The sequence below is a fragment of the Sapajus apella genome, unplaced genomic scaffold (genome assembly GCF_009761245.1).
Source record: "Sapajus apella isolate SASKATOON/1434 unplaced genomic scaffold, GSC_monkey_1.0 scaffold50, whole genome shotgun sequence".
In the NCBI taxonomy this organism is placed as follows: domain Eukaryota; kingdom Metazoa; phylum Chordata; class Mammalia; order Primates; family Cebidae; genus Sapajus; species Sapajus apella.
This window is the reverse complement of record NW_022436990.1, coordinates 11,934,559-11,959,817: the sequence shown is the minus strand read 5'-3', so window position 1 is coordinate 11,959,817 and position 25,259 is coordinate 11,934,559. Positions and strand designations below refer to the sequence as shown.

Here is a 25,259-nt window from a genome sequence, read left to right as displayed (position 1 = left end):
TGCCAGTATTTTATGAAGATTTTTGCATCTATGTTCATCATGGATATTGGTCTGAAGCTTTCTTTTCTTGCTGAGTCTCTGCCAGATTTTGGTATCAGGATGATGTTGGTCTCACACAATGAATTGGGAAGGATTCCCTCTCTTTTTGGATTGTTTGGAATAGTTTCAGAAGGAATGGTACCAGCTCACCTTTGTATGTCTGGTAGAATTCAGCTGTGAACCCGTCTGGACCTGGGCTTTTTTTGGGTGGTAGGCTTTTAATTGCTGCCTCAACTTCAGACCCTGTTATTGGTCTATTCGGGGTTTCGGCTTCTTCCTGGTTTAGGTTTGGCAGGAGGCAAGTGTCCAGGAATTTATCCATTTCTTCCAGGTTTACTACTTTATGTGCATAGAGATGTTTGTAATAATCTCTGATGATGGTTTGTATTTCTGTGGAATCTGTGGTGATATCCCCTTTAGCATTTTTTATTGCATCTATTTGATTATTCTCTCTTTTCTTTTTTATTAATCTGGCTAGTGGTCTATTTTGTTGATCTTTTCGAAAAACCAGCTCCTGGATTTATTGATTTTTTGAAGGGTTTTTTGTGTCTCTATCTCCTTCAGTTCTGCTCTGATCTTTGTTATTTCTCGTCCTCGGCTAGGTTTTGAGTTTTTTTTATCTTGCTCCTCTAGCTCTTTCAATTTTGACCATAGGGTGTCAATTTTAGATCTTTCCTTGCTTCTGATGTGGGCATTTATGGCTATATATTTTCCTCTAGACACTGCTTTAAATGTGTCCCAGACATTCTGGTATGTTGTGTCTTCGTTCTCGTTGGTTTCGAAGAACATCTTTATTTCTGCCTTCATTTCATTATCAAGTCAACATTCAAGAGGTAGTTGTTCAGTTTCTATGAAGCTGTGTGGTTATGAGTTCGTTTCTCAATTCTGAGTTCTAACTTGATTGCACTGTGGTCTCAGAGACTGTTTGGTATGATTTCTGTTCTTTTGCATTTGCTGAGGAGTGATTTACTTCCAATTATGTGATCAGTTTTAGAGTAGGTGTGATGTGGTGCTGAGAAGAATGTATATTCTGTGGATTTGGGGTGGAGAGTTCTGTAAATGTCTATTAGGTTTGCTCGGTCCAGGTCTGAGTTCAAGTTCTGGATATCCTTGTTAATTTTCTGTCTCGTATTTTCTGTCTAATATTGACAATGGGGTGTTAAAGTCTCCCACTATTATTGTGTGGGAGTCTAAGTCTCTTTGTAAGTCATTAACAACTTGCTTTATATATCTCAGTGCTCCTGTATTGGGTGTGTATATATTTAGGATCGTTAGCTCTTCTTGTTGCATTGATCCTTTTACCATTATGTAATATCCTTCTTTGTCTCTTTTGATCTTTGTTGGTTTAAAGTCTATTTTATCTGAGACAAGAATTGCAACTCCTGCAAAATTTTTTTTTGCTCTCCATTTGCTTGGTAAATCTTCCTCCATCCCTTTATTTTGAGCCTTTGTGTATCCTTGCATGTGAGATGGGTTTCCTGGATACAGCACACCGATGGGTTTTGGCTTTTTATTCAATTTGCCAGTCTGTGTCTTTTGATTGAGGCATTAAGCCCATTTATATTTAGGGTTAATATTGTTATATGTGAATTTGATCCTGCCATTTTGGTGCTAGCTGGCTGTTTTGCCCATTAGTTGATGCAGATTCTTCATTGTGTTCATGCTATTTACCATTTGGTATGTTTTTGGAGTGGCTAGTACTGGTTGTTCCTTTCTATGTTTAGTGCCTCTTTCAGGAGCTCTTGTAAAGCAGGCCTGGTGGTGATGAAATCTCTGAGTACTTGCTTGTTGGTAAAGGATTTTATTTTTCCTTCACTTATGAAGCTTAGTTTGGCTGGATATGAAATTCTGGGTTGAAAGTTCTTTTCTTTAAGGATGTTGAATATTACAAGCCACTCTCTTCTGGCTTGTAGGGTTTCTGCTGAGAGATCTGCTGTGAGTCTGATGGGCTTCCCTTTATGGGTAACCCGACCTTTCTCTCTGGCTGCCCTTAGTATTTTCTCCTTCATTTCAACCCTGGTGAATCTGACGATTATGTGTGTTGGGGTTGCTCTTCTTGAGGAATATCTTTGTGGTGTTCTCTGTGTTTCCTGGACTTGAATATTGACCTGTGTTCCTAGGTTGGGAAGTTTTCCTGGATAATATCCTGAAGAGTATTTTCCAGCTTGGATTCATTATCTCCGTCACATTCAGGTACACCTATCAAACGAAGATTAGGTCTTTTCACATAGTCCCATATTTCTTGGAGACTTTGTTCATTCCATTTTACCCTCTTTTCTCTAATCTTGCCTTCTCATTTTATTTCATTGAGTTGACCTTCAACCTCTGATATCCTTTCTTCTGCTTGGTCAGTTCAGCTGTTGAAACTTGGGTATGCTTCGCGAAGTTCTCATGTTGTGTTTTTCAGCTCCATCAATACACTTATATTCCTAAGTTGTTTATTCTCGTTAGCATTTAGTCCAGTCTTTCTTCAAGGTTCTTATAGTTTCTTTGCATTGGGTTAGAACACATTCTTTGAGCTCACAGAAGTTTCTTATTACCCACCTTCTGAAGCCTGATTCTGTCAATTCATCAGACTCATTCTCCATCCAGCCTTGTTCCCTTGCTGGTAAGGAGTTGTGATCCCTTGTGGGAGGAGAGGTGTTCTGATTTTGGGTGTTTCAATCCTTTTAGCACTGGTTTCTTCCTGTCTTTGTGGATTTATCCACCTGTCGTCTTTGTAGTTGTTGACTTTCAGATTGGGTCTCTGAGTGGACGTCCAGTTTGTTGATGATGAAGTTATTTCTTTCTGTTTCTTAGTTTTCCTTCTACCAGTCAGGCCCCTCTGCTGTAGGACTGCTGAGGTGCACTCCAGGCCCTGCTTGCCTGGGGATTACCTGCAGCAGCTGCAGAACGGTAAGGGTTGCTGCCAGTTTCTTCTGCTATCTTTGTCCCTGAAGGATACCCGCCTGATGTCAGTCTGAGCTCTCCTTTATGAGGTGACTATTTGGATATACGGGGATCAGGGAGCTGCTTGAGGAGACAGTCTGTCCTTTATAGGAGCTCAAGTGCTGAGCTGTGAGCTCTGTTGTTCATTCGGAGTTGCTGGGCAGGTATGTTTAAATCTGCTGCAGCAGAACTCATAAACCCCCCCTTTTTTTCCCCCACGTGCTCTATCCCGGGGAGTTAGGGCTTTATTTATGAGTTTCTGTTGTGCTGCTGTCTTTTATCAGGGCTGCCCTGCCCAGCGAGGAGCCAGCCTAGTCACTGCCTGCCTGCAGAGGCTTTGCTGAGCTGCTCTGGGCTCTGCCCAGCTGCCATGTGAACTTCCCTGCAGTCCTGTTTTTACGGGTGTAGTTAGAACTGCCTCAACAATGGCGGCCCACCTCTGTAATGGTGGGCTGCCTCAGCAATGGTGGACTACCTCCGTAGTGGTGGAGTGCCTCGGTAATGGCGGACACCCCTCCCCCACAGAGTTGGACCGTCCCGGGTTGCTGTGAAACTCTCAATCCAGAGCATTTCAGATTGCTGTTTTTTTGTGGGGTTGGGACCAGCTGAGCCTGATCACCTGGCTCTCTGCCTCAGAGTCTTTTTTTTTTTTTTTTGTCTCCCAAGTGTTCCAGTCACCTGTTGAAAAAGCGCCACGATCTGTGTGATTTCCCATGCGGCAACCCACTGCGCTGGCTGAAACAGCCGTGCTAAGATTCGTGGCACTTTTTTGCCCAGGAATCTCCTGGCCTGGCTCCCTGTTTCAGTCCCCTTTTCTATCAGCTGAATGGGTGACTCTGTCTTCCCCAAGCTCCAATCACCAGCTAAAATCCGGTGCCCGGATCCGCATATTTTGTATGGAGAATCACCGCAGCACGGCACTGGCTGCAACAGCTGCGCCGGCCGAAATATCCGCACTGGCAACCTGTGGGGCTCCTCTGCCTGGGAATCTCCTGGTCTGTGGGCAATAAAAATCCGTCTAGAAATGCAGCATCCACTCACCCTCTGCACTTTCACTGGGAGCTGCAATCCTTAGCTGCTCCTAATCGGCCATCTTGGATCCGTCCTCTACTATTATTTTTTATAATACAAATATTTGATATTTAGTAGTCTGAAAAGTTTCATAAACATTTCTTACACAGGAAAATATACCATTAAGGAGAACTTTAAGACCCTCACATAAATATGTTTAAATGATGACCCATGTTGGACTTATGTTTGTTAATAGTTTTATCATAAGAAACACATCTTTTGCTAACATTTACACACTTACATCTTTTGCTAATGTTTGCACGCTTCTATCTTTTGTTAATATCTTAGGCACACATTAATATCCTTTTCCATTTTTTCTGTCCAAATACTACCTGTTTTTCAAGACCTAGCTTGAAATCTATTCTATTACGCCTCCCACACACCCCCTCAGCTCTCTTTTCATTCTTGATCATAAGCACATATGGGCGGGAGCGCACTCTCTCACTCTCTCTCAGGAATTCTCAGCTTTAACCACAACACGGGAAATCTAGGGAAGGAGAGAATGATCTTCCCAGAAAATGAATGAGGTATAAAATTTCCCTCTTCTTTTACCTTCCATTTGTAAAACATGTATAAGGCTTCATTGCATAGATGCGTATGAGGGACAGGTATGCTTCTAAAACGCTAAGAACAACAAAAGCAGATTCAAAAGGAGAAAGAAAAAAGCACTGGCCACCTGGAGTATTCCAGGATCGAAAGAAAACTAAGAGAAATATGTATTTTTATTTACATTATCTATCCCACTAACCCATTTAGAAAACATAGAAAGGGACCAGTACAAGTTTTCCTTAGAAATGATGTGGCTGAAATGCCTTCAAGAACTCAAGCATTTATCAGGAATGTGATTATTATTGTAGTAGCTAGACAGCAGTCAGAAAGGACATATTTGCAAGTAAGACAAGCACCTAACCTAAAAGGTAATAAACCTTTTACCTATACACTATTCCTGTATTTCTTTTACTTTTCATACTATGCAGAAAATAAGTTCCTTGAAAACACAGGCCACATCATTATATCCTACTACAGTGCTACCCTGGCATCTTACAAATTACATTTTCCATCCTGCATAATGCAGGTGCCAGCTAACTCTTATTGAATAAGTGAATGTTTCTTCAAGCATAGGAAATAAATAGAAAAAAAGGACAATTCATTCTGGCTCATACCTGCTTTAGTGTAATATAGTGCCACTCTTAAATAGAAGTTATCAACTATTTTTTTCAGTAATGAAAGTGTTAATTAATTTGAATTTGTTAATAGCAACTCAACTCTCAAAGGAAGGAAAGAAAAATCAATGTTGAATTTCATCTCTCACACACATACTACATATTTAATTTACTCTTTATAGTCGTTTTCACAAAGAAATCCACAAAGCAAAAAATTCATTTTGTTGTATTCTGATATCTCCATTTATTTCACTGTATGGAAGGATAATCAAAACAAAATACTCAAGCTCCAATTACCAACAAAATTTTGTTCCTCCATTTCAGTGTCTGCATAAATATATCCTCTTTATGGTACAACAGGGCATACAGTCCTTCAGACACACTTCTTAGTACAGGCTGCATACTATTATACTCTGAGTATACAAAGAACAGTAAAACTCCAGAGGAAGGGCAACAGTAACGCAGAGGAATGACAGCAGGAAAAAGAAACTATAAAATATAATTTAAGCTGAAGCTAGACAAACAGTTCACAACCAGGTCATGTAGGACCTTGAGGGTCATATTAAAAATTTGGGGGAGCCATGGCAGCTTAAAAAAGTAAAACAATAAAATAATCAATCGTTGCATTCCAGAAAGATTATTCTGACTACTCACTGTGATTCTGCCCACAATATTTTCTTACATCTAACCAGTTAAATGTAATTATTTTTCTCAATGCTTGCAGTGCTTTCTTCAAAATGTCTTGTATATTAAAGTAAGTTTTACATTCCTTCACTGGATTGTGAGCCCTGAGCAGAAGCCATGTATTCCCTTATTCCAGACATTCAATAAACCTTTATTATAGTGAACAAGACTGAAACTGACTTGACATATTAAAAAAACAATGTCCAAGATGCTCAGCTAGGTCCCGTGACAAGAGCAGCAGTTTGGCCTCATGAGCAAATCCTAAAAGATAATATCAATCAAACTCTGACCCTTAAACTCAAACTAAAAGTTAAAAAGCAAAAAGCTGCTCCAGGTATTAACTTTTCTATGCTTATCTCTTTATGCCAATTTCTATGTTTAATGAAACATACAAGTATATTTCTGCTAACAACACAACCTATTTTTACTTGTTATTTACCTTTCTTCATTTTACCAAATATATTTACTAAACAAACATATACAATACAAGGTAGAAGTCTGCTGAGCCCAGCTACAACAAAATTAAACCATATCAATGAATGGAGATGAAACAGCAAAACTTGTTTGGCATGCCAATTTATTCCTTAAAATGTGAACATTTAAAAAGCAAAAGAGATTAATGAAGAAAATGAAGTCATGGTGCAATTATAAAGCAGGTTCTCTCACTTCTCTCCTATGAAGTTTTGAATGGCTCATCTACTGTCCTAATAGGCTATTTTCAAGGTTCTCCCCATCTACATTTTCAAGCTTATTTTTCATCATTCCTCTGTATCTACCACAAGTGAACCATGCAACATTACTCACAAAGACCTTGCACTTCATGGCCATCCAACCTTTGTTCACACTATTTATACCACAGGAAGTGACTACTCCAGCTCTGTAATATCTACTTCTGACAAAGAATTATAATTATTTTACAAATTAGGCGACTAAGCCACCTCCTCTGGTGGTAAAGTGTCTTGCCCATGGACACTATCTTGGCTAGTAAGATAGAAGAATCAGGACAGTAGGTCTCTAGTCTACTTCACTACACCAGGTAGATTCTCAACCTTCAAAAATAAAAGACTCATATGAAAAGGAGTTTGAATCATCCACAGAAAGTAGTGTGGTCAAGATGAAGATAAAGAGAGGGGTGGGTTACTTTATTCTTTGGCCCACTAAGCAATCACTAAAGCCTCCTGTTCTAGTAACCTGTCCAGCCTGGCACCCTTCCACAAACAGACTCTGACTACATTCTTCTTCAACATGAACTTCCTCTATTTTCACAGCAATAGCACCCATAATGGGAAGAGATGGCTTGCTGCTGCTATACACCTAGGCCTGGATTCAAAAGCCTTCCTCTTTGTGGCAGTCCAGTGATACAGTGACTATTTCTCCAAAGGTAGCAGATTGGGAGGTAGGGAGAGAACAGCAATGAAACAGTCATTTGAACACAGGACTTACAGCCTAACGTGTACTAATTCATGTGACCCTGGGCAAATTAATTACCTCAATTTCCATATCTGTATAATTAGATGACATTAATACAAAGTGTATGTCATCGGTTATTGAAAGACTCATAATGGTGACAATGATGACTAAATCAAGAAATGGAAGTAAGGCTCACAGAATTTAAGAGCATGTGTGTCATTCCAATTCAGAAATGTGGAGTGGGACAGAACAAAGAGGCTATAAACTCAGGAAAGAGGGACTCCTGTATACATTTCCTAAAAACATTCCTGGGCTTAATGACTCAAGGAGTTAAAGAGAAATAATAGCAAACCAGAGTGGCAAGAGTGTTCTAGCAGTCTTCTGAGGGCACTATGACTTTGAAGAGATGACACATACTTGGTATGGAAAAGGGGAGACAGGTTCCTTAACTTAGATGCTCAAGTCCTTTATATAAAATGGTGTAGTATTTGTATATAACCTATGCACATCCTCCCATATACTTCAAATTATCATCTCGTACTTTCAATACCTAATACAATATAGGTTCATATAAATAGTTGTTAAACTGTATTGTTTAGGTAATAATGACAAGTAAAAAAGTCTGTACATGTTCAACACAGATGCAATAGTCCTTTCTTTTCCTTGAATATTTATGAGCCACGGCTGGTTGAACCCAAGGATGTGGAACCCAGATACAGAAGGCCAGCTGTACTAGAAAAAGAAGGAACTAAAATACAGCATTAAGATAATCACAACTTAGCTTACTCTTGACTGATACGAGAAAGAGAAGATAGTCTAATCATTTGCTGCTTCAGAAACAGGCCAGCATATTTCCAGGTTCTATTTTCACCTTGGTTTTGACCAGATATGATCATACTATTTAATCATGAAGTTCTCACTATTAAAGAGGTGACGTGGAATAGGTCAAGGTATGAGGAAATCTATTTCTCCCCCATTAGATTTGAAGTTACCTGAATAAAAGAACTTACGTTCAACTCTGTATCACCCAGAGTTCCTGGAACTCACAAGAAACACAAATTTGTTAATAAGATGAATTCCTGTAGTCATTATTTCATTCTGGGATACAATGATACACAGGGCAATACAATCCCTACCCTCACAGAGATTACAGCCTACTGTTGGAGAGAAAGTAAACAGGGCAGGCATCTATAATGCAGATTAATAAATATTATAATAAAGGAATTTCATCACATAGGAGGAATACCTCATTTACACTTGCAGGCTCAAAAATGGTTTCCCAGAGGAAATTATAGCTAAACTTTGACCTGAAGAGAACTCAAATCAAATGGGAGAGGAAGTGTTACAAGTAGAGGAAACAGTATGTGCGAAGGCCTGGAGAAGAGGATACACTAACTTTACTAGAGTTTAGGGAAACAAAGAATGGCTGGAACTGTATTTTGTGTGTGTGTTTGGGGGTGGGGGTAGGGGTGGGGGTGGGAGAAAGACAATAGAGGAGAAGAGACAGAAGGAATACAAAACTGAAAGGTTAGCAGAAACCATATTATAAAAAACCTTATTAGAAAATGTCATTAAAGGCTGAGAGCAGTGGTTCACGACTGTAATCCCAGCACTTTGGGAGGCCAACATGGGAGGACTGCTTGTGGCCAGGAGTCCGAGACCAGCCTGGTCAACATAGCAAGACCCCTTCTCTATTCTTTTAAAAAAAATAAAGTAAAAATAAATAAAATAACATTTAAAAGTTTTATATGAAGGTGGGCATAGTGGATCGCGCCTGTAATCCCAGCACTTTGGGAGGCTGAGGCATGCGGATCATGAGGACAGGAGATTGACACTATCCTGGCCAACATGGTAAAACCCCGTCTCTACTAAAAATACAAAAAAATTAGCTGGGCGTGTGGCACACGCCTATAGTCCCAGCTACGGGAGGCTGAAGCAGGAGAATTGCTTGAACCTAGAAGGAGGAGACTGCAGTGAGCCGAGATCATACCACTGTAGTACAGCCTGGGAGAAAGTGAGAGACTCCATCTCAAAAAAGAAAAAAAAAGTTTTATTTGAATACATCAGTCCACATGACTATTAAAAATGTTTTTTAAAATTCTTTTTGGACATCCTCAAACACACTGGTAGAGATAACAGTATATGTACTAGCATGACAACTTATGTTGGAGTGAAAAAAAAAAAAAGAGGTAACAGTATATGGAAAACTTAACAACAACATAAAAAAATTTTTTTAAAGGCAAAGGGGGCTGGGTATGGTGGCTCATACCTGTAATCCCAGCTACTTAAGAGGTTGAGGCAGGAGAATCACCTGAACCTGGGAGGTGGAGGTTGTAGTGAGCTGAGATTGAACCACTGCACACAAGCCTGGGCAATAGAATGAGGTTCCATCTCAAAAAAAGAAAAAAAAAAAAAAAAAAAAGGCAAACGTGGGCCAGGTGTGGTGGCTTGCCTATAATCCCAACACTTTGGGAGGCTGAAGCAGGTGACTCACCTGAGGTTCAGCCTGGCCAACACAGCGAAACCCTGTATCTACTAAGAATACAAAAATAATCTGGGTGTGGTGGTAGGCACCTGTAATCCCAGCTACTCGGAAGACTAAAGAATGAGAATTGCTTGCATCTGGAAGAGGTTGCAGTGAGCCGAGATTGTGCCAACTGCACTCCAGCCTGGTGACAGAGCAAGACTCTGTCTCCATAAAAAAAGAAAAAGAAAAAGAAATGAGGGTCTTGCTATTGCCCAAGCTAGTCTCAAACTCATGGGCTCAACTGATCCACCAGCCTTAGCCTCCAAAAGTGCTGGGATTACAAATGTGAGCCACAGTGCCTGGCCCCTCTCTCTTAAAAAAAAAAAAAAGGCGGGGGTGGGGGGGCGGTGCCCTAGTAAAATGTATAATATCTTTTCAAGAGTAAAGACTAAATGAAACTGCTATTGGTGCTCAACTCAATTCATCATAATTCTTTTATATGTGTCTACATTTCCCCATTAAAGAGTGAGTAAATTGGCCAGGTACACTGGCTTACACCTGTAATCCAAGCACTTTGGGAGGCCAAGGCAGGAAGACTGCTTGAGCCCAGAAGTTCGAGACCCGCCTGGGCAACAGCAAGACCCTTATTTCTATAAAATAATAATAATAATAATGATAATAATAATGGTGGGGATGACAGGATCTTACTATGTTGTCTAGGCTGGTCTCAAACTACCGGGCTCAAGTGATCCTCCCACCTCAGCCTTCTGAGTAGCTAGGACATGAGTGCGTCTACCATTGTTCCCAGCTAGATCATTGTTCCTAGCTAGATATTTCACTAATCTTAATTTATAATCTTATATAAGACATTATTTGTCAACATAATCTTCCTTCTGCTTCAAGACTAGCCTGGGCAACACAGGGGAACCCCAACTCTACAAAAACTAAACTAGCTTGTAATGGTGGCTTGTGCCTGTAGTCTCAGCTATTATGCTTAGCAGGTTACTGCAAGAGGATCATTTGAGCCTGGGAGGCTGAGGTTGCAACGAGCTATGATCCCACCACTGCATTATAGCCTGGGTGACAGAGTAAGATATTGTCTCAAAACCACACACACACACACACACACACACTGAGTAAACTACAGGTAGTGTCTAACTTCACTAAGTATAGGATTTATCAAGTAGATCTTAGTAGGGAGAATATAACTTTTTTTTTTTTTCTTTTTTTTTTTTTTTTTTTGAGACCCACCTTTGCCTCCCAAAGCAGTGGGATTCCAGGCATGGGCCACCATTTTTGTTGTTGTTTTGAGATAGAGTCTCGCTTTATCCCTAAACCTGGAGTGCAGTGGCATAATCTCGGCTTACTGCAACCTCCGCCTCCCAGGTTCAAGCAATTCTCCTGCTTCAGCCTCCAAAAGTAGGTGGACTACAGGCACACACTACCATGCACAGCTAATTTTTGTATATTTAGCAGAGACATGGTTTTACTATGTTGGCCAGGCTGGTCTCGAACTTTTGACCTCATGATGCCACCCACCTCAGCCTCCCAAAGTGCTGGGATTACAGGCAAGAGCCACTGTGCCTGGCCGAACATGACTATTTCATAATGAATACCTACATCACACTAAAGAGCAACTGGCAAAAATGTGAACTTAAAAAACAAATAAATTAGGAATTTTTTTTCCTAATTCTAAGATTCACTATAGGATATTTTGAGTTAAACACATTCAAAAGACTTAAATATAACATGAGAAATGGAGTGAATCTTCGAAGACTGAAATTATCAGAACTTCCTTGCAGTAGTCTATGGCATGAGATGCTTTATTCAGAAGAAATCTATTATTATAATAATTTAAAATATTACTCTTCTACATAGTTTCCCTTTCTTCCTTTGCTGCCTATATACATGTAAAATATGACTGACACATTCATTATAACTTTCATATACTTTTTTTTTGGAGACATAGTCTTGCTCTTGTCACCCAGTGTGGAGCGCAATGGTGCCATCTCTGCTCACTGCAACCTCAGTCTTACAGGTTCAAGCAATTCTCCTGCCTCAGCCTCCTGAGTAGCTTTGATTACAGGCACCTGCCACCACACCAGGCAAATTTTTCTATTTTTAGTAGAGATGGGGTTTCAGTATGTTGGCCAGGCTGGTCTTGAACTCCCAACCTCAGGTAATCCGTCTGCCTCTGCATCCCAAAGTTCTGGGATTACAGGCATGAACCACTGCACCCGGCCCAATTTTCATACACTTCAACTAGATATCTTCAGGTAGTCTAACATCAATTTCTTTAAACTCATTTAGAACTCTGGAAATAGAGACTATCAACTTGAATTATACACAGCCTTTTAAAAAAGATGACATGTTCCTCCAGTTTCTAATATCGCATAAATTATCTCTTCTCTGAGGTTATACAACCTATGCAAACTTAAACACAGAAATAAATTAGGGATCTTATATAAACACAAAACCAAATAAACTAAAAACTAAATATAAAACAAATATAAACACAAACCAAATAAACTAAAAACTAAAAACTTCCAAACAAATTTCAACTTAACAAGTTTCACTTCAAAAAAATTGGTGATGTGGTTTTGCTGAAAATAAATCTCTGCTCACATGAAAATGTACCAACTGTACCACAGATATCTTTTAAGTTTGGAATGAGTGAACTACTAAATGCCTCATAAGACATGTACTTTTTCTCAGTTTCACATTATTATCAAACATTAATGCCACATATTAGAAAATAATTTGGTCTTCATTTAACTAAAAAAATCATCTTACTCATTAAGACCATCTCTATTCTTTTCCTTAATATTAGTCCCCAACAGTCAAAACAGTATTTACTTGGCACCACTACAAACATAAACACAAATGCGAATTTTGATCCCAGGTTCAAAGGACAGTTATGAGTCAAATAATCTAGGATATGGATCTAGGATATGGTTAAGATAATCTACTACTAAAATTAAAACACTAAATATTTAAATGCCAGAGCACTTTCAGATCTCACTTGAAAATACTGTGTTCATTGTATGATCCTGCCAGCAAATAAAATTTCCATTACCTGCTAACCCATAGTCACTGGGAAAAAGCTTCCAAAGCTAACTGTGCAATCAATCACCTTCCAAGAAAGTTAAAAATAAATCAGATTCATCTGTCCAAAATGATATAACTCCAACAGTTAACTTTACTATTCCTGTTGTTACTGAAGCATCTGCAAGGTTCCAGACAGCAACAAGATGGCTATAAAGGCCATAAAAGAAAAAAAAAATTCTCTTCTTAGAAATTATTATAAAGGACACTAGCCTGGAAGTTTAGAGACTTACATTCTAACCTTCCTTGTCACTAATAGCTTCATAACCCTCTCTCTTGTTCTCAGCTTTCTCATTTGTCAAACGAGAGGAATGAATTCGCCGTCTTTTTAAGATTTGCTAGCTTTTTGATTAGGATATCAGGACTTGATGATATTTCTAGTACTAAAATGGTTAACCCATAATTTACACAAATTAAAACCAAAACAGCTCAGTTTTTCCAAAATACCTTAAGAAGAATTGTCCATCTTATTATCAGTAAAAATATACAATTGTATATTATTGAATACTGTATTTTATAGCTTTCTTATGAGAAAAACTAATTCATTAAAAAAGAAAATGACAATTTTTTAAAATAAAAAAGTAAATTTTAATTAGAAAAATCACATGAGGCTATATGTAGCAGACACTAATGTGCTGCCCCATATCCCCTTACAGGAATGAAGGATTTATTGTCCAGCTGCTAGGAATGCTGCCGGAAAACAGCCCTCAGCTGTCAATCCTCTTTAGGAATTAATTACCTCTGTTAAATTCAGTTGTCCTCCTAAGTGCCCCACCCAATGACTGATCAAGCCTCTATCCCATTCCCCCAACTTAGGACAACTCTGAGGGCTATACCAGCTGTAGAGTTCCACATCGGGGTCAGGTGAACTTTTTGTTGCAGCCCAATTTATCCCCAGTTTCTTTTCCATTCCTTTCACAGACATTGATTCTAAAAGATTTCCCATAACAAACTTCATGCATGCTAATTGCTGCCTCAGTTAGCTTCCCCAGGGAGCTCAATTTTAAGCCACTGGTGACAAGAATAATATAAGGAAACAGGCTCTAAAATAAAGTACTGGAGTTGGGTCAGCATCCACCTAATCATCCAGCTGACAATGCGAACCCCATCACTGGTGGTGAGTAGAACAGACAGCCCCTAGCATAAAGTGGAACTGCAAATGTTGAAACTTCCATTGGTAATAAACTGTGTAGTTTTCCAGTAGAACAGTATGCAGAAGTTGGCAAAACTTTTCCATGAAGGGTCACATAGTAAATATATTACTTGGTTTTTGCATCATTTCACAGTTCTTTTTGTTGTCACTGTTTGTTTTACAACTCTTTAATAATGGGCCACCACAAAAACAGGCCAAGAACTGGATTTGGCCTGCAAGCCATACTTTGACAATCTCTGCATTAGAAGGTGCAATGCATCAGGTATTTGAGAAATATGAGGAAAGGAGCAATTATGAGGGACCATGAAATTGGCTTGTTGTTACTGTTAAAGACAACTGACTCTTTGGAAAACTATAACAAGAGGTGAAAGTAACAGACAATAAAAAAACTAAATGTGGCTGGGCACGGTTGCTCATGCCTGTAATCCCAGCACTTTGGGAGGCTGAGGTGGGCAGATCACGAGGTCAAGAGATTGAGGCCATCCTGGCCAGCAAGGTGTAACCCCATTTCTACTAAAAATAGGAAAATTAGCTGGGTGTGGTGGCAGCGCCTGTAGTCCCAGCTTCTTGAGAAGCTGAGGCAGGAGAAACGCTTGGACCCAGCAGGCGGAGGTTGCAGTGAGCCGAGATCACGCCACTGCACTCCAGCCTGATGACAGAGTGAGACTCTGTCTCAAAAAAAAAAGAAAAAGACACTCATTTCCAGCAGCAGGGGGCCACAAACTGCTAAGGACCAGGATCAGGACCTAATCATATCAGAGGCAGAGCTCAAAAGAAAGTTAAACGAAGGCGAGCATAGACAAAGGAAAACAGGGACCCTGAAAAATGAGAGGGGAACATGAGCAGGTTAACTTCAAAATCTTTAATCCCCAGCGTATTGTATGTAGGCTGCCCCTCCCAGGGACAGCCAGTTCTTAGAGATAGCAAGGCCTCAGCAAGGAGCCTGCCTTTAATAAACAAACAAATTAATCTAGAGTCACACCTCCTCTATCTGGCCCCTACACCTGAGTAGGCAATAGTCCTCTGCCTTAATCATCCTAGGCCATGTAGCAGAGAGCCAGGAACCAACCCTATAGATTGGAGCCCACCAAAATTATTCAAACTAGCCAGCCCTAAACTGCAAAGTACTTGCCTTGTTTTTCCCATGGGAACCCTAATAAAGGCTCTGGCTTAAACCTTTCCCTTCTTCCTGTCTTCAGTCTACTGACTACCCTGGAGGGCCCTGCATGGCATGCTGTGCCTTTTGTCTATAAAACCTGTGTGTATAATAAACTTGGTTTTCTTGAACCTCTTCTGTATCTCCTCTTACGGTTTCACCTGACTAGAATACAAACACCTAAGATCCCTCGAACCCTCTAAGCTCAGAGAAGGAACTCATGCATCCTTATTAAGAGTTGTTATTACTCCCATCCTTGACCTCCAATGACACAGAGAAGTTAATGTCAGCAAAAATGGCAGGGTAGAGACCTCTGAAATTCTCTCCTTCATAAAAACAACAAAAACATGGCAAAACTGTAAAAATCAACTTTTTCAAAACTGCGGAAATAAACCAAAGGATTGTGGCAATCCAGGGAGTGTCTATTAAACAAATACGGCTGAATCTTCATAGAGCTGCAAGCTTTGTGGCATTTTAACTTGCTATTCCCATTTCATTCCTTCCCATTTCCACAGTATCCATGAAATCCAACAGCCCACAATCACAGTGAAAATCAGCAGCCACTGGAGAGGGCAAAACAGGGTTGGAACTCCTTCTAAATCCCATCCCTAAAGAACTATCATTATCTAACATATCTGGTGGTTCTCTGGAAGATTCCACTAGCAAAGCCATCTTTATCTGACCTGTCATCAAGCTCATTCAGCATAAATGTTTCCATGGGCACCTTTGATCAAAAACAATCAGAAACAACTAACATCATGGCTGCCTGAATCTGAAGCAAACAGGAGGCTAATTAAAAAGGTTAAAACTAAAAGCTGGGAAATGAGATGTATGCAGGGGACTTTGAAAAACTCTGACATGTTCCTAAGAACCATACTCACATAGCACTGTGCACATGCTCAGAAAAGACCAGAGGAGTACCTAACTCTCACCTGTGGCTAACATTAAGGCTCTGCACAGGCAGGAATAGCTCAGGCAGAGTTGTAAATTCCTGACTGAATGTTGAAGGCATGCCATAACATACACATAGAGCCCTTGGCAAAGACCCCAGAGGACTACATGTTTTAGGTATCCAAGGAAATCTCTGCTCATTCATTCACTTCTCTGCCCATTCATTCAACCACTAAGCTAACTGTGCATAGATTTCAGTAACCACAGACAACAAAAAATGCAGACTTCACGAAACAACAACAAATAACCCTGGGGAGGGGGAGAATCTGATTTCTAGAGTTTCCACATTATATTAAGTGTCTAGATTTTTAGCCAGGCACAGTGGCACATGCCCGTAGTCTCAGCTACTTGGGAGGCTGAGGCAAGAGGATCTCAAGCCCAGTAGTTCAAATTCAGCCTGAGCAACACTGCAAGACCCAGTACTTAAAAAATAAAAATGTCTAGTTTTCAACAAAAAAAATAGGCATGCAAAGAAACAAGTATGACCTATACACAGAGGAAAAAGCAGTCAATATAAACTCTTCCTAAGAAAGCTCAGACATTGAACTTTCTAGACTTATTTATTTAGAGACAGGGTTTCACTTTGTCACCCAGGCTGGGTGACACAGATGTGTCAACACAGATCACTGTAGCCTCGCTCTCCTGGGCTCAAGCGACGTTCCCATGTCAACCTCCTGAGGAGCTGGAACTACAGGTGGATGTGCCACCGTGCCTGGCTAATTTTTTTTATTTTTTGTGGAGATGGAGGTCTATGTTGCCCAAGTAAGTCTCAAACTCCCAGGCTCAAGCAAGCCTCCCAAAGTGCTAGGATTATACACATGAACCAACTGCACCTAGCCCTAGACTAAGACTTTAAATCATCTGTTATAAATATGCTGAAAGAACTAAAGAAAATTATGTCTAAAGAATTAAAGGAGAACATATGAGAATGATATTTTACCAAATAAAGAAGGTCAACAGGCCAGGCACAGTGACTTACGTTTGTAATCCCAGCACTTTGAGAGGCCGAGGCGGGTAAATCACCTGAGGTCAGGAGTTCGAGACCAGCCTGACTAACGTCGTAAACCCCCCATCTCTACTAAAATTACAAAAACTAGCTGGGCATAGTGGCAGATGCCTGTAATCCCAGCTACTCAGGAGGCTGAGGCAGGAGAATCACTTGCACCTGGGAGGCAGAGGTTGTGTTGAGCCAAGACAGCACCACTGTCTTCCAGCCTGGGCTACAGGGCGAGAGTATCTCAAAACAATAAATAAATAAACACACAAAAATTATAAGAAAGAATCAAACAGAAATTCTGGAGTTGGTAAGTACAGAAACTGAAATGAAAAACTCAATAGAGGGGCTCAACAGCAGCTATGAGCAGGCAGAACAATCAACCAGCTTGAAGATAGGTCAACTGAGATTAGCCAGTCTGAGAAACAGAATAAGGAAGAAAAATGAACAGAGCCTCAGAAACCTGTAAGACACCATTAACTATACCAACATATGCATGATAAGAATCAAAGAAGCAGACAAGGACAGAAAAAATAATTGGAGAAATAGCGCAAAATTTCCCATGTGAGAGAAAACAATAATGGTCTCTTCCAGTAATGTTTTAATTAAAATGGTCTCTTCCATTTTAAATAATAATTACATGGCAGATGCCTGTAATCCCAGCTACTCAGGAAGCTGAAGCAGGAGAATTGCTTGAACCCGGGAGGTGGAGGTTGTGGTGAGCCAAGATAGCACCACCACCCTCCAGCCTGGGCTACAGAGGGAAAGTCCTCTTAAAAAAAAAAAAAAAAAAGACCTTGTTTAAATAACAATGTTACACATCAACCCATTCCTCATCAATCTTCTCTGCTTTACTTTCCTCTATGTAGTGCTTAACACCACTGAACAACCTTTACTTTCTACCCACTAGAATTTAAGCTTCAATAGGGCAACGGATCTATTTTATTTATAGTGGCTGACACACAGCAGGTGCTAAACAGCCAATTAAAAAAAACAAACAATAGGGAAAGATAAGCCTTACATGGACAGAAATGTTTCTCATATTAACAGCAACCTAAGAAAAGGGGATGTGTGTGCACATACACAAATGTGTAGAGTTGGTAACAATAAAGAATTTCCCACCTGATAAGATTCTATTTTCTCTGCTAAGTAGGAGGTAAAGACATCTACTGAGTGAGGCTGAGGTGGTAGGGCTAAAGGTTTACAGAGAGTACCTAGCTGTGTTGGATGCTTCTGTTGAAATTAGTATCTAAGTCAGAATCAAAATCTGGTATGTTTGGCCACTGTAGCCTTAAATGAGCAGTCAGATGATATTATGTGGAACTCTCCACCCAAAATTCATGCATTCTTACAACTTAAACAAAAATCAGTGTTTGAATTTTAGGAGAATAAAAAGCAGCAGCCAAATACAGTGGCTCACTCATATAATCCCAGCACTTTGGGAGGCCAAGGTAGAAGGACTGCTTGAAGCCAGGAGTTCAAAAAAAGCAAGGGCAACATAGCAAGACCTTGTCTCTACAAAAAAATTTAAAAATTTTGCCAGGCATGCTGATGGTATGCCTGCAGTTACAGGTATTCAGGAGGTTGAAATGAAAAAGAAAAAAAAAAATCACTTGAGCCCAGGAGATAAAGGCTATAATGAGCTACAATCCTGCCATTGCCACTGCCACTGCACTCCAGCCTGGGCAAGAGAGTGAGAGACCATCTAAAAAAAAAAAAAAAAGAACTGAACGCCCTTAACTCAGATTTTGAGAAAAGCACCATATCAGATGGAAAGCACTAAATTTGTCATAGTCAAGTAAAACTCGGTTGTACCAAAAGAATGGAAAGCAGGATCTCAAAGAGATATTTGTACACCTATGTTCATAGCAACATTACTCAAGTGCTAAAATTGGAAGCAATCCAAGTCTCCATTAACAGATAAATGGATAAATAAAATGTGGTATATACATAAACAAATTATCATTCAGCCTTAAAAAGGAAGGAAATTCTGGGCCAGGCATGGTGGCTCACACACCTCTAATTGCAGCACTTTTGGAGGCCAAGGTAGGCGGATCACCTGAGGTCAGGAGTTCGAGATCAGCCTGGCCAACCCCACTGGCCATGTTGAAACCCCGTCTCTACTAAAAATACAAAAATTAGGCCGGGTGCAGTGGTGCACGCCTGTAATCTCAGCACTTTGGGAAGCCAAGGTGAGCAGATCACCTGAAGTCGGGAGTTCAAGACCAGCCTGACCAACATGGAGAAACCGTGTCTACTAAAAATACAAAAAAATTAGCCAGGCAAGGTGGCGCATGCCTGTAATCCCAGCTACTCGGGAGGCTGAAGCAGAAGAATCGCTTGAACACGGGAGGCCAAGGTTGCAGTGAGCTGAGATCGCACCACTGCACGCCAGCCTGGGCAAGAGAGCAAGACTCTGTCTCAGGGGAAAAAAAGGAGCAGATAAGGGAATAGCACCTTACATATGATAAGGTGAACATAGAGTAGCTACCTTTGGAGATATTTAACTTTTTATCTGTAGCTTACTTATAAACAAAAGGAAAGGCAGTTTCTCACATGACACGGCCTTCAGCTTAATATTTTCCTTTGGCATAGTGAATTGAGGTCTTGAGTTCTTACTTGCCTTTCACAATACTAATGGAGATATAAGAAAGAATTCTGAATAGATTCATTAACAAATAATTTGAAGAAATCAGACACGAAAGAATTCAGCAGAGATAGAATATCATGCAGGCAAGGCTCATTCAAAATATAACAAGAATGATAAGCTCTATTTATACATAGCTAAAATTTTTTTTTAAATTACAAAGATAAACATCAGATACAAAGTTATCTGGAGCGTCAGATAACCAATTATAAGTAAAGCTCAGAAAACCAATTGCTGCCCAGGCTCACACCTGTGTAATCCCAGCACTTTGGGAGCTTGAGGTGGGCAGATCACTTGAGCTCAAGAGTTAGCCTAGCTAACATGGTATTGAACCAAAATGCAAATATTAGCCAGGTGTGGTGTCGCACACACACTTGCAATCCCAGCTACTCAGGAAGGAGGCAGGAGTCAAGGCCAGACTAGTCAATACGGTAAAACCCAATACATATACACAGTTGCATATCAGGATTTCCCTCAGCAATTATTTACATTTTGGGCTAATACTTTATTTGCAATATGAAAGGCTGCTGTCCTGTGCATGTTTAGCAGCACATCTGTCCACTATCCACTAAATGCCAGTAGCACCTGCCTCCAACTATGATATCCAAAAATATCTCCAGACCTTGCCAAATAAGTGTCCCATGGGAGCAAAACTACCCCCAGCTGAAAATCACTTTTGTATTTGTATAGAAAAAACTCTGAAAAGATATACACCCAAAAAGATAGCAGTGGTTGTTCCTGGCAAATCAGGATTATTAAAAAAAAAAAAATCCCTGCTATTTTTTCATATTTCTATAACTTTTCATATAAATGTATTACTTTAACAAATAAAAAATATTAAAAACTAATATAAAAACTCAAAATAGAAGTGACCAAATGTAAACACAAAAAAATTTAAATACATCATAAAATAAAATCTTAGTATGTAATAAACCATATTCCACAGTTTCTAAGCAATGAGTAAAAAAGAAGCCAGTTGCTGATATCATGCCTGTAATGCCAGCACTTCAGGAGGCTGGGGCAGTAAGATTGCTTGAGACAAGGTATTCAAGACGAGCGGGGGCAACATACCGAGACCCCATCTCTACAAAAAGAAAATTTTTTTATGTAGCTGGGCACGATGGCTTATGCCTGTAGTCCCAGCTTCTGAGGAGGCTGACGCAGAAGGATTGCTTGAGCTCAGAAGGACAGGGCTACAATGAGCCCTGATCCATCGGTATCACTGCACTCAAGCCTGGGCAATGGTATGACCCTGTCTCTAAAAAACAAAAGTAAAATAAAAAACAAAAGAAGAAATAGATAAAAAAGGAAATAGGAAAAAGACAAACTAGGCTATAAATTCATTAAAACTAATACAATCGCTTTGCTGTTTTATAACAAAGTATTAACAGTGACTACGTATTGACATAAATAATTCACTCCTTAAACTTATCAATTTTAATAAAAGAAAGTATTTTGTAAAGTTTGGTGGGCCATTTTTTTTAAAGAGAAATGTTTCCAATAATCCTATCACCAAAAAAATCACAAAGCATTTTAAAATATCTGAACTTTTTCCATGTACTTTTTTCATATAACTGATTTATGACACACAAAATAAAACTTATTTTCAGTTTACCCTAAGCATTAAACATTCTTCATAAAAATTGTTCATTTTGAAGGGAAAAAGTACCCCCCTACATGCATTAATCTCAAACATTGATTCATTTTAATTGAAGTACCAGGTGTGGTGGTTTACACCTGTAATCCCAGCACTTTGGGAAGCCAAGGCAGGTGGATTATCTGAGACCAGGAATTCAAGACCAGCCTAACTAACATGGTGAAACCTCGTCTTTCCTAAAAATACAAAAATTGTCCAGGCGTGGTGACAGGTGTCTGCAATCCCAACTACTCATGAGGCTGAGGTGGGAGAATCACCTGAACCCAGGAGGCAGAGGTTGCAGGGAGGCAAGATTGAGCCACTGCACTCCAGCCTGGGCATCAGAGCAAGACTCTATCTCAAAAAACTAAACATTTTAACTAATTTCTCTCATACTCCATTTCCCATGACGGGGAGGGGAGACAAAGTTATTATATAATCAAACCCAGAAAGTTTGTTTTCATTCCAATATCAAATGAGGGGTTGACAAGGAATATTAATTTACTCTATCCTGTGGACATTTTCTCCTAGTATATACATACCACAAAAATTATGTCAACCTCTCATCTCTGACAGTTAAATGAGAGGTACTCAGCAATTTCACTCATTTAGCAAATATTTGGCAAACAGCTATTATGTGCCAGACCCTTTACTCTCACACTGGGTATACACACCTGTAATCCCAGCACTCTGGGAGGCCAAGATGGACAGATCACTTGAGGACAGGAGTTCGAGACCAGCCCAGCCAATATGGCGAAACGCCACCTCAATTAAAAATACAAAAAATTAGCTGAGCATGGTGTTGCATGCCTGCAATCCCAGCTACTCAGTAGGCTGAGGTACAAGAATTGCTTTAACCCACGAAGGAATGCGAAGGTTGCCATGAGCTGAGATCACGTCAATGGACTCCAGCCTGGGTGACAAGAGCGAGACTCTGCCTCAAAAAAATAAAATAAAATTGCAAACATATTAAGTGCTAAGAAGGAAATAACCAGGAAGCAGTTACATATGCAAAATACAAAGACTCATTAAAAAAGAGGTTTTCTGGAATCTCAATCCCTATCCCCATTTTAAAATTTTTATTTACTTTTTTGAGGTGATGGCTCACACCTGTAATCCCAGCACTTTGGGAGGCCGAGGCAGGAGCATCACCTGAAATCAGGAGTCCAAGAACAGCCTGGCCAACATGGTGAAACCCCATCTCTACCAAAAATACAAAAAAATAGTCAGGCATGGTGGCAGGTGCCTGTAATCCCAGCTACTCGGGAGGCTGAGGCAGGAAAATCGCTTGAACCCAGGAGGCAGAGGTTACAGTGGGCCAAGATCGTGCAGCTGCACTCCAGCTTGGGTAACAGAGTGAGACTCCATCTGGAAAAAAAGAAAAACAAAAAAGCAACACAACAAATACCAGTCCAGGCCACAGTGAAATATTTTTATTATCTGAGACAACTGTCAGTAACATATTGTTACGCTTATCCACTGCTACTCTCTCATATTATTTCTCTTTCCACCCACTTCACCTTACTAATAACTTTTTCTCTTTCTCACTCTATTCTCCAGGATTTCGGTGAAAGATAGCTTAAATAGGATCTAGCCCCAGTTAACAGCTTTCAAAACAAAAATATCCTGAGATTTAAACGCAAGCCATAAAATAATGTGTTACACAAAATTTTAAACTTTTCACGACTGCTAACAACTCTTAACAGCAACAGAAAGGAAACACAATAGAGTCTGAGGCAGCAAGACTGGTTGCTCACACATTTAAGAACACAGCTACAAATGTTTTATGAAAATTTAACACAACTGTCCAGCAACAGTGCTTTCGTTAAATGAACTATAGCCAATATACACATTAGAATACTATGCAGCTAGGCTGGGCGCGGTGGCTCAAGCCTGTAATCCCAGCACTTTGGGAGGCCGAGGCGGGTGGATCACGAGGTCAAGAGATCAAGACCATCCTGGTCAACATGGTGAAACCCCGTCTCTACTAAAAATACAAAAAATTAGCTGGGCATGGTGGCGCGTGCCTGTAATCCCAGCTACTCAGGAGGCTGAGGCAGGAGAATTGCCTGAACCCAGGAGGCGGAGGTTGCGGTGAGCCGAGATCGCGCCATTGCACTCCAGCCTGGGTAACAAGAGCGAATCTGTCTCTAAAAAAAAATAAAAAAAAAAAAAAAAAAAGAATCCTATGCAGCTGTTAAAAAGTGAAGATGCTCTCTATTTAGCAGGTTTGAAATGATCTCCTCAACACGTTAAATGAAAAAGTAAGGTAGTCGGGTCACAAAGGTTCACACCTGTAATCCCAGCACTTTGAGAGGCTGAGGTGGGCAGACTACTTGAGCCCAGGAGTTCAAGACCAGCCTGGGTAACACGAGGAGACACCATCTCTATAAAACAACAACAAAATTAGTCGGGTATGGTGGCACATTCCTGTAGTCCGGGACTTGGGAAGCTGAGGTAGGAGGATTGATTGAGCTCAGGACGTAGAGGACACAGTGAGCCGAGATCACACCACTGCACTCCTGTCTGGGCGAAAAAGCGAGAGCCCGTATCAAAAAAAAAATATTAAAGTGAAAAGTAGATTCTATAGTTTACCATGTTGTACCAGAAAAGGAGAAAAACGTATCTGCTTTCATCTACCTGCATAAAGGCGACGTAAAGAAAAGAAAACATCAGAGAGGGAAAGGAAACAGAGAGGGACACACACAGCACTAAAAAAAGAAAAAAAAAAAAAAGTAGTCAATTACTAACTTGGGAGTGGTAGTGGTAGACAGGCTCCTGGTGAGTATGACTTAATTTTGAACATATTATTCAAAATATGATTTTTTTAAGAGACAGAGTCTTTTACAAACAAGGCTAAAGTGCAGTGGCTTGATGACAGCTCACTATAGCTTCAAACTCCTGGGCTTAAGCAATTCTAGCCTCCAAAGCTAGGACTACCGGTGCATATCACTATGTCTGGCTAATTTTTTTTCTTTTCTGTAGAAACAGCATCCCACTATGTTGCTCAGGCTGGTCTTGAACTCCTAGCTTCAACCAATCTTCCTGCCTTGGCTTCTCAAAGCAAGTATTTTTTTCTGAGACAGAGTCTCACTCTGTCGCCCAGACTAGACTGCAGTGGTGCCATCATGGCTCACTGTAGCCTTGACCCCTGGGCTCCTTCCGCCCTGGCCTTCTGAGTAGCTGGGACTACAGGCACAACACAATTGTGTCTAGCTAATTTTTTAATTTTCTTGTAGAGAAAATCACTCTGTTGCCCAGAATGGTCTTAAATTCCTGACTTTATGCTATGCTCCTGCCTTGGACCTTTTTTTTTTTTTTTTTTTAAAGATAGTTTTGCTCTGTCGCCCAGGCTGGAGTGTAGTGGCACGATCTCGGCTTACTGCAACCTCTGCCTCCCAGGTTCAAGCAATTCTCCTGTCTCAGTCTCATCAGTAGCTGGGATTACAGGTGCCTGCCACCAGTCCTGGCTAATTTTTGTATTTTTAGTAGAGATGGGTTTTCACCATGTTGGTCAGGTTGGTTTTGAATTCCTGACCTCACGATCCATTTGCCTCAGCCTCCCAAAGTGCTGGGATTACAGGTGTGAGCCATAGCGTCCAGCCAAAGTGCAAAATTTGTAATCAGAATTTTTAAGTCTTTTTACAAAGTCTACCTAAAAGTGGTCCAAAATTTTACTGCACATTTATAACTGCTTTAGTTCTCGTCTTTTAAATTTTGTTCACTAAAACCACTTAGGTGTGGGGCCGGGCGCGGTGGCTCAAGCCTGTAATCCCAGCACTTTGGGAGGCCGAGGCGGGTGGATCACGAGGTCAAGAGATCGAGACCATCCTGGTCAGCATGGTGAAACCCCAT

At 40.3% G+C, this 25,259-nt stretch overlaps 1 protein-coding gene and 2 long non-coding RNA genes across 6 annotated transcripts in view; all 3 read right to left on the bottom strand.

Moving 5' to 3' along the window:
- The window catches only part of LOC116526314, a 22,942-nt gene extending 9,501 nt beyond the window's left edge, over window positions 1–13,441 (bottom strand). Inside the window, exons 1-2 of the long non-coding RNA XR_004258088.1 lie at window positions 13,430–13,441; window positions 6,184–6,188 (exon numbers count right to left, since the gene is read on the bottom strand). This is a non-coding gene — a long non-coding RNA (uncharacterized LOC116526314). The remainder of the gene's footprint in view (window positions 1–6,183; window positions 6,189–13,429) is intronic.
- STRN3 (striatin 3) overlaps window positions 1–25,259 on the bottom strand; it is a 121,174-nt gene that overhangs the window by 81,670 nt on the left and 14,245 nt on the right. The window lies entirely within an intron of this gene.
- The window catches only part of LOC116526315, an 11,369-nt gene continuing 5,591 nt past the window's right edge, over window positions 19,482–25,259 (bottom strand). The window contains exon 3 of the long non-coding RNA XR_004258089.1: window positions 19,482–20,011. This is a non-coding gene — a long non-coding RNA (uncharacterized LOC116526315). The remainder of the gene's footprint in view (window positions 20,012–25,259) is intronic.